The 10,403-nt window shown below is 45.5% G+C and overlaps 1 pseudogene; it reads right to left on the bottom strand.

The window, feature by feature from the left end:
* Positions 1 to 824: 824 nt before the first annotated feature.
* LOC137537017 (zinc finger protein 850-like) overlaps positions 825 to 10,403 on the bottom strand; it is a 54,103-nt pseudogene continuing 44,524 nt past the window's right edge.

Genomic DNA, 10,403 nt, shown 5'->3' with positions numbered 1-10,403 from the left:
TTATGCTGGTGGTAATGAACACCTCTGTATGTAAATTACTCCAAATTCTGTATACTAGCGGACACGCACCGTAGCATACGCCGCATAAGAGGGTAGCGGGTAGAAAGGGGATATTGGACACAGCGGTGGGGAGGGGGGGGGTCGGACCCCCCCTCCCTCACCTGGGTCCCCCATCTGTGCTCCCCCTCCAGCTTAAGCGGCGGGGAGGGGGGTTGGACCCCCCCTACCTCACCTGGGTCCCCCGTCTGCGCTCCCCCTCCAGCTTAAGAGGCGGGGAAGGGGGTCAGACCCCCCCCTTACCTGGGTCCACCATCTGCGCTCCTCCTCACGCTTAAGCTCAGCAGCAGCAGCCACCGCTATTAGTAAGAGGAGGGGATGACTCACCACTTCCACGTTCCAGCGTGCGTTCCACTAACGTCACTTCTAGCAATGCCGCCAACTGTATTGTAAGTGGACGGCATTGCAGGAAGTGATGACAGTGGAACGCACGCTGCAACGCGGAAGAGGCGAGTCATCCCACCCACTGCCTCTTACTAATAGCGGTGGCTGCTGCTGAACTTAAGCTAGAGGGGGAGCGCAGATGGGGGACCCAGGTAAGGGGGGGGGTCTGACCCCCTTCCCCGCCTCTTAAGCTGGAGGGGGAGCGCAGACGGGGGACCCAGGTGAGGTAGGGGGGGTCCAACCCCCCTCCCCGCCGCTTAAGCTGGAGGGGGAGCACAGATGGGGGACCCAGGTGAGGGAGGGGGCGTCCGACCCCCCCTTCCCACCGCTGTGCCCAATACCCCCTTCCTGCACGCTACCCCCTCCAGCTCGGCGGCAAATCTAGGACCGCCCCTGGGGGCAGGGCACTACTTCTTCTTCTTGCTTGGACCAGACCCTTCTTCTTGCTTGAAGGTTGAGGCACGTAGCCTATTATATATATATAGATAGATACTCAAATACAAGTCTACCCCATGTATAAGTCAACTCTAATATTTAACCCTCTTCAGCTGGATTTTTTTTTATTGAGTCAAGTATGAGTCTACCCAACAAAGTTAATGGCTGCACTTGGGGATCAGCATTGGGGAGTCTGGAGATGAGGAGGGATTAATGACTGCACTGCATACAGTATTGCAGCCATGAACCCCACCTGTCCCTTAAGTGCAGCCAATACCTTCTCCAGGCCCCCAAGTGCAGCAATTATTCATTCCCTTTTATGCAGCCGAGTATTTCCCCCCTGCCCCTTTCCTTGTTAACTGTTGTGGCCAGGACTTTCAGACCTGTTTTGTCTTGGTATTTCCTTTATCAAGAAAGTGTCACTTAGCACAGCGTAAATTGCAAATGGGAATGTCACTAATAGTACACACATTACTCAGTGTTGCCTGTGACTCATATATAAGTCGACACCTATACTTTTATGAAGTGAATCAGACCTAAATTTCTTGACTTATACTCGAGTATATACAGTACACCTCTCTGACACTGCAGCTGTCCTTGGTATGTTTTGGGACTACATATCATTAGAGTGCTTAGGACCCCATGTAAAACTCCCACAGGGGCCACAAGCTCCTTAGTTACACCCCGGGGGGAGGGGGGCTACATATTATGTGCTGCTTGGGGCCCCCGGAAACCTTAGCAGCACCCCTGACCACAGCAACAGGTTTTGTCATCTAGCTTCTCCAGTCTGGTATCTTAGAATGATCCCCACATTGACATGTTAATATCTTGAAACTCTTGTGACCTATGGACAGTCTGGCCTTTCCACTAGAAAAACATGTTTGTCTAATGCAGCTTCTCTAGACTGGTGTCTCAGCTGGGATCCACAATGTACAGACTATTACCCAGCATTCACTACAGCAATCCAGACACTCCCTTCACAAGGCCTTGGAAGCAAGTAACTAAAGCAACGATATCTCATTAAAAAGGGTCTTATATTAAAGAGGCACTGTAATCACATATAGTACAATGCAGTCAATTATTCAGGATCTTCACTTTAGTAGTAATTTTCCAGGTCTCAGCACCAGAAACACTTCCTGCATCTATATATTGCTGTATACTGAATGTAGCCCTGCTCTAAAGTTTAGCCTAGGCTGATTAGCTATGTGGATTTCTCCCCCTCCCCCCTAGCATTCTGGGAGACTGGGTATATTTTGTACTGGCTTTGGAACTCTTAGTAAACATTCCACAGAGATCACCTGGCAGGACTAAAGATGTATGATGTACATTGTAAAAAAAAAACAAGTTATTTTATTGATTACGTTATTCCACTACAGTGCCTCTTAAACCGCTAAATAAAAAGAGATAACATAGGCCTCTTCATTAAATCACATCTTGGTAGTGTAACCTGGATGGTCACTGCATTATTATTATTATCTTGGATTTATATAGCGGCAGCATCTTCTGTGGCGCTGTAGAATACAGAGATCCCAGTAGAGACAGTTACGAGGCAATGGGTTACAGATCAATGACAATTGGGCAGGTCAGCAAGGCACCATACATGGAGGAGGAAATACAGTAAAATTCCTTTATAGTAAACTCCAAGGGGCCAGGAAAAGTACTGTAGTTTACTATATCAGAAGTTTACTATATCAGAATTGGTCTTACATTGTATATTTATACAGACGCATTTGCTGGGACCTGAGGACTGAGTTTACTATATCCAGAGGTTTCCTATATCAGAGTTTACTATAGCAAGATTCTGCTGTATGTAACAGGTTACACAGCTGGTTGGGACCCCTCGTGCTCCTGTGGGTAGAGGCTGGACGGCTGTGAGTGGTTCAGTTACCCAGGACTCTGCATGAGATCAAAGGAGACAGTAGCTGACTCCACCCACTAGACTCCATCTACAGCTTTCGGGTGGAGTTATGTTCTGAGAGCTTCTCATCTATAGCTTATCATTTTGTTAGTGATATTTTATTGAAATGTATGTGTCATCCACACTACAGTCCTTGTGAACTCTGATCCAGCATTAGATTGCCGTTGGCACCAGAGAACACGCTTGCCTTTTCTGATGTCGAACTAGATTTACTTTCAGTGTGAAAAATGTCCCACAATCTGAACATGAAAAAGGGCGCTCACCGGTTGTGAAGTCTTTTATGCAGGCAGAGACTCACGTTCTGCGTAAAACATTTCCCACACTCTAAACAGGAAAAAGGACGTTCGCCAGTGTGAATTCTCTGATGCGTGAGGAGAGATGTTTTAGCACCAAAACTCTTCCCACACTCTGAACATGAAAAAGGCCGCTCACCTGTGTGAGTTTTCTGATGCCTGCGAAGGTCTCCTTTGCGAATAAAACCTTTTCCGCACTCTGTGCACAAATATGAATGCTCGCCTATGTGCCTTCTCTGATGTATAAGAAGGTATTGTTTATCCATGAAGGATTTCCCACACTCTGGACATGAAAAGGGACGCTCCCCAGTGTGAATTCTTTGGTGTCTCTGGAGATTTCCCTTTGCAAGGAAACACTGCCCACACTCTGAACATGAAAAAGGGCGTTCACCTGTGTGAATTTTCTGGTGTCTATGATAATTTCCTTTCTCAACAAAGCATTTCCCACACTCTGAGCATGAAAAAGATTGATTGCCAGCATGACTTCTCTGGTGCCTCAGAAGGCTTCCTCTTACAGTGAAACTTTTCCCACACTCTGAACATGAAAAAGGCGTCTCCTCTGTGTGCTCTCTCTGGTGTAAAGCAAGGAGAGAATTCTGGTCAAAGCATTGATCACATTCGGAACATGAGAAAATCTCATCACCTCCACATATAACAGACAGTGATTGATTGGACAAAGACTCCTCAGAGTGACACGGATCATGTGATCTCTCTGTGTTATGAAATTCTGGATGGACAATTGGGGTAGCAGTCTCTGGTCCATCAGACGATTCCTCAGGATTAGGGGGATCTGGTGATCTTTCCTCAGGGTAAATTCTCTCCTGTGTACTTCCAGTAATGGAGTTTCCTCCTGGAGAACATTGTGTGACGCCATTATCTTCTGCAGCATCATCTGGAGGGGAAATGAGATGTTCCTCCAATGAGTTCTGTACATAATGTCCATCTGTTGAGAAACAAGCACATTTCTACAGTTTGAAGACTGTACTGAAGTATTGTAGTAGTAATAGACAGGGCTGTGGAGTCGATACAAAAATCATCCGACTCCTCAGTTTATGGAACCATCAACTCCGACTCCAGGTACCCAAAATGGCTCCGACTCCGCTTCCTCGACTTTGACTCCTTAGTATAACACTTACCAGGGCTATGGATTTTGTAAAAAAAATCCTCCGACTCCAACGTTCATGAAACTATCGACTCCAAGTACCCAAAATTGCTCCGACTCCTCGACTCTGACTCCACAGCCCTGGTAATAGATTCACCCTGCATGCAAAGGCTATTATTAAAATACTAATGTTGGGATGGAAATCAGGTCAACTGTACAATTACACCAACCATAGATGGCACTCATTCTGTTAGTTATGGTGAAAGTCTTGTTTACATTTTTATTTTATACGATTTTAATATAACTGTTTTTAGATTGTGGAACAAATTAACTGGGTTTCCATTAATTCTTATGGGGAAATTTGCTTTGATATGAGAGTGCTTTTTAGATTACAAGCATGTTTTCAGAACAAATTATGTTCGCAAACCAAAGTTCCACTGTACACTGTACTGTGCTATACACTGCCATACTGACAAACAGGGATTGGCCTTTCATATGGTGTACAGTATCTCCTCCTCATGTGTTGGTGCTATGATGTTATACTGAGGAATGGAGATGGGCCTTTCATATGGTGTACAGTATCTCCTCCTCATGTGTTGGTGCTATGATGTTATACTGAGGAATGGAGATGGACCTTTCATATGGTGTACAGTATCTCCTCCTCATTTGTTGGTACTATGATGTTATACTGAGGAATGGAGATGGGCCTTTCATATGGTGTACAGTATCCCCTCCTCATTTGTTAGTATTATGATGTTATACTGAGGAATGGAGATGGGCCTTTCATATGGTGTACAGTATCTCCTCCTCATGTGTTGGTGCTATGATGTTATACTGAGGAATGGAGATGGGTCTTTCATATTGTGTACAGTATCTCCTCCTCATGTGTTGGTACTTTGATGTTATACTGAGGAATGGAGATGGACCTTTCATATGGTGTACAGTATCTCCTCCTCATTTGTTGGTACTATGATGTTATACTGAGGAATGGAGATGGGCCTTTCATATGGTGTACAGTATCTCCTCCTCATTTGTTGGTACTATGATGTTATACTGAGGAATGGAGATGGACCTTTCATATGGTGTACAGTATCTCCTGCTCATTTGTTGGTACTATGATGTTATACTGAGGAATGGAGATGGGCCTTTCATATGGTGTACAGTATCTCCTCCTCATGTGTTGGTGCTATAATGTTATACTGAGGAATGGAGATGGGCCTTTCATATGGTGTACAGTATCTCCCTCTCATTTATTGGTGCTATGATGTTATACTGAGGAATGGAGATGGGCCTTTCATATGGTGTACAGTATCTCCTCCTCATGTGTTGGTGCTATGATGTTATACTGAGGAATGGAGATGGACCTGTCATATTGTGTACAGTATCTCCTCCTCATTTGTTGGTACTATGATGTTATACTGAGGAATGGAGATGGGCCTTTCATATGGTGTACAGTATCTTCTCCTCATTTGTTGGTGCTATGATGTTATACTGAGGAATGGAGATGGACCTTTCATATAGTGTACAGTATCTCCTCCTCATTTGTTGGTGCTATGATGTTATACCGAGGAATGGGAATTGGCCTTTAATATGGTGTACAGTATCTCCTCCTCATTTGTTGGCACTATGATGTTATACTGAGGAATGGAGATGGGCCTTTCATATGGTGTACAGTATCTCCTCCTCATGTGTTGGTGCTATAATGTTATACTGAGGAATGGAGATGGGCCTTTCATATGGTGCAGTTTGCACTCCTTATTTGTTGGTGCTGTGATGTTATATTGAATAGTATAGTGTACAGCTTCTGTAAAAGGGGAAATTTAATACCAACCTCATGTAAACATGGGTTAGATTGTATTCAACTATGCAGAAATGTTTCCCATACATAGATGTGAGTAACTTAGGTTATTTCTGTGGTTAAAGGGAAGAGATGTCTACTCATAAAGCTGATGTCTGGCAAGACAAGTATCTTTATATATATAATAGGCTAAGTGCCTCAACCTTCAAGCAAGAAGAAGTAGTGCCCTGCCCCCAGGGCCGGTCCAAGCAAGAAGAAGGGGCCGGGCCAAGCAAGAAGAAGTAGCGCCCTGCCCCCAGGGCTGGTCCAAGCAAGAAGAAGAGGTCGCGCCCTACGCCCCCAGGGGTGGTCCTACACTTACCGCCGAGCTGGAGGGGGTAGCGGGCAGGAAGGGGGTATTGGGCAAAGTGGTGGGGAGGGGGTTCGGACCCCCCCTCCCTCACCTGGGTCCCCCATCTGCGGTCCCCCTCTGGCTTAAGTTCAGCAGCCGCTGCTATTAGTAAGAGGCAGTGGGCAGGGATGTCTCACTTCTTCCGCGTTCCAGCGTGCGTTCCACTGTCATCACTGCCTGCAATCCCATTCACTTACAATACAGTGGGCGGCATTGCAAGAAGTGATGACTGTGAAACGCACGCTGGAACGCAGAAGAGGTGAGTCATCCCCGCCTGCTGCCTCTTACTAATAGCGGCGGCGGCTGCTGAGCTTAAGCTGCAGGGGGAACGCAGATGGGGGACCCAGGTGAGGGAGGGGGGTCTGACCCTCCTCCCCGCCGCTGTGCCCAATACCCCCTTCCTGCCCGCTACCCTCTTATGCGTCGTATACTACGCCGCGGGTCCGCTAGTATAACTTCAAAGTCTAAATTGTAATTCCTTTTTGGTAAAACAATGTTATACTGAGAATTACTCTGTACAAAAGAGTGAGATGTTGGTCTAGGTTTTGATAGTCATAAAAAAGCTACAGAGATATCCCCTGGTAAGAGGATGTGGAAGCAAACTTCAAACACACATTAATGAGGGTTCTAACTGGCATGGGGCTTTGGCTCATTAAAGTTTACCGCGTTAAGCAGCGTGGGTGAAACCGTTGAGCGCACGCTACTGTCAGCGTAGTATGTGCTCTTAAGCTACGCGTGTTCCTTTTAAGTGCTGCGCGATGTCCTGTAGCATGACCACGTAACTCTACTGTGGCCGCTAGTACATTAATTAACGTAGTAGGGATTACGCTAGCAAAGTATCGTGGTCGCGCTATATACCATCAACCGTAGCTCAATAGCACACGCTACGCTGACAGTAGTGTGCGCTTGCTGGTTTAACCAGCGCTGCTTAGCACGGTAGATTTTAATGAATCAAGCCCAATGAGAGGTTAACCAGGCATTACAAAAGTCAGACTCCTGCATAGTGCATTTCTTAATGGTAGCTGATCAATCAAGTTGCAGCTCTGTGAACGATGATAAGAAAAGCTTGTTAATTCTCTGACATGTCTCCTTCACTATATTAAGTACAGTGGTGTATAACACTATACTTCTATGTATAATGGTATAGTAAGGTTGTGAGATGGGTCTACATTATTTACCTGTGCTGGTGTGAAGAGAAGATTCTTCCACTTCATTTGTCCCCATCATGTCACCATCCTCCATAGACTGCTGATCACTCCTCACATACGTCTCTTCCTCTTTAGCTGTCCTCATCATGTCACCCTCCTCCATAGACTGCTGATCACTCCTCACATAGGTCTCTTCTTCGTCTTCTTCTTTAATTGTCCTCATCATGTCACCCTCCTCCAAAGACTGCTGATCACTCCTCACACAAGTCTCTTCTTCTTTAACTGTCCTCATCATGTCACCCTCCTCCATAGACTGCTGATCACTCCTCACATAAGTCTCTTCTTCTTTAACTGTCCTCATCATGTCACCCTCCTCCATAGACTGCTGATCACTCCTCACATAAGTCTCTTCTTCTTTAACTGTCCTCATCATGTCACCCTCCTCCATAGACTGCTGATCACTCCTCACATAGGTCTCTTCTTCGTCTTCTTCTTTAACTGTCCTCATCATGTCGCCCTCCTCCATAGACTGCTGATCACTCCTCACATAAGTCTCTTCTTCTTTAACTGTCCTCATCATGTCACCCTCCTCCATAGACTGCTGATCACTCCTCACATAGGTCTCTTCTTCTTCGTCTTCTTCTTTAATTGTCCTCATCATGTCACGCTCCTCCATAGACTGCTGATCACTCTTCATATACATATTTTCTTCTTCTTTAACTTCAGCCTAAATGAGAGTGAGTTCTTCACCCTGAACCACAAACAACATCAGGTGGAACATGAACGTTAATAATGGGAAATTATAAAGCACAGGATCTCAGATGGTTCTGAGTTGCAGACACCCAGTTCCACATACCTGATAATGGTGGGAGATTCGTAGAAGAATAAACAGTGACACCTTTTGGATTGCAGTTGCCTCAACGGAGGGACAAAGAGAGCAAAGATTCTCCAGAATATGTTCATTTGTCAGATTTCCAGATCCTATCCTACTGCCAGATCCGGACTGGCTCCTCTCTGTACTTCCGCCCATACCCCCGCTTTCAATTAATGAATTAAGATCGCCACCTTGTGGTGCATAGGAGAACTGCATCCATTTTTACACTGCCATTCTGCTTGTTGCACAGTATAGTTACAAATCCAAAAAAGCTTTATTGGCAGGACCAAATACATTTAGCATTGCCAAAGCAAAACAAAAGTGTGTGTGTGTGTGTGTGTGTGTGTGTGTGTGTGTGTGTGTGTGTGTGTGTGTGTGTGTGTGTGTGTGTGTGTGTGTGTGTGTGTGTGTGTGTGTGTGTGTGTGTGTGTGTGTGTGTGTGTGTGTGTGTGTGTGTGTGTGTGTGTGTGTGTGTGTGTGTGTGTGTGTGTGTGTGTGTGTGTGTGTGTGTGTGTGTGTGTGTGTGTGTGTGTGTGTGTGTGTGTGTGTGTGTGTGTGTGTGTGTGTGTTAAAGGGGGTTGGGTTATATAGTCCATAGGTGTGTGGAGGATGTAAGGGACAATATGGGGGGCTGGGATGTGTACAGTCCATAGGGAGTATTGGGGGAATACACATCCACAAATGGCAATTACTTATCACTGGCAATGCTGGTGTTCTAAACACACAGTGGACAGTTTCATATTACATACCATTCTAGGCGCATATACATCGCAGGATACAGGATCAAGATAAAAAACAGAGATCCAATCTTACCACATGTGGATCCTCGTATATACCAAAGACCGCAATCTGCAAAAATTATGAGTGCCAAGTATCATGTATACATATAGGTTTAAAAGGAAAAATACAAAAGAGTAGGAAAAATAGGGAAAGAAAAACCTCCATATGTTTATACATAATTTTGTATTTGTATTTTATATATGTATATTATATGGAGGAGGAGGAGGAGATTTTAAAATTTTTCCGACGGAATTCCGTATAGGTCGGAATTCCGCGGAAAAGCTCCGGAATACCGTCGGAATGAGACGGTAGCGGAATTTCGGTATAACGGTATGCGGAATTGTCCCGGAAACGGAAATGGGCTCTTCCGACCATGCCTGCTCGTCTTCAGTATGAGGGTCATTATATGCAGGGAGTCTATACTGATGTAGTGATGCACATAGTGTTTGCATTGTAATGAGGGATACAATATAGAGAGTCTTATGAGGACATTGGGTTGGAGCAATAAAGGGCATCATTATTATTATTGATTTTTAAAGCTTCACTGACAGTGGCGGCTATGCCCTCACATTTGGGGGGGGGGGGGGGGTGCACAAAGGGGACAGGATGGCTGGCTGGTGGGGCCCATTTGTGTGATCATGTTTGTACGGCAAACTATAGATATTTTTTGCCTACCTCAGGTGATAAAAATTAAGGCAATGATAGTAAGCAAATGTAAGCATCAAAAACAGAACTCCTGTGTGGACAGATCACAGACAAATCATTCCAGCCCACATCCTAGGCTCACAACTCTACAAGCAAGGGGAGGGGGGAAGGGCAGGAGGATGAGAATTCCTTATCTTGGTAGCTAAGCATTGCTGGAGACTAGGGCTTGTATTTTACAAACATTGAGTTTTTTACAGACCCAATCATGTTCAGTGTATGCTGTTGGAGCCTGGAAACAGTTACAGTGTGTTACTGAGCGGGGACGGGCACTCAGAGGGGCACATTGATTCCCAGGGGGGCAGTGCCCCAGTGTAGCACCACCACTGTACACTGACCAAATGGGGGCACAGGAATATGAATGGGTGGAGGGTAGTTTTTGGCACAGGATAGAGTAAATTAGGCATGGGATTGGTGGAGGGTAGTCTTATGCACAGGATAGGGTAGGTTAGTGTTAGGGCAGTGGCATAGCTAAGGAGTTATGGGCCCCAGTGCAAGTTTTATATTGGACCCTACAAGCT

Source organism: Hyperolius riggenbachi, chromosome 10 (assembly GCF_040937935.1).
Source record: "Hyperolius riggenbachi isolate aHypRig1 chromosome 10, aHypRig1.pri, whole genome shotgun sequence".
NCBI lineage: Eukaryota > Metazoa > Chordata > Amphibia > Anura > Hyperoliidae > Hyperolius > Hyperolius riggenbachi.
This window is presented reverse-complemented; position numbering and strand designations above follow the sequence as displayed.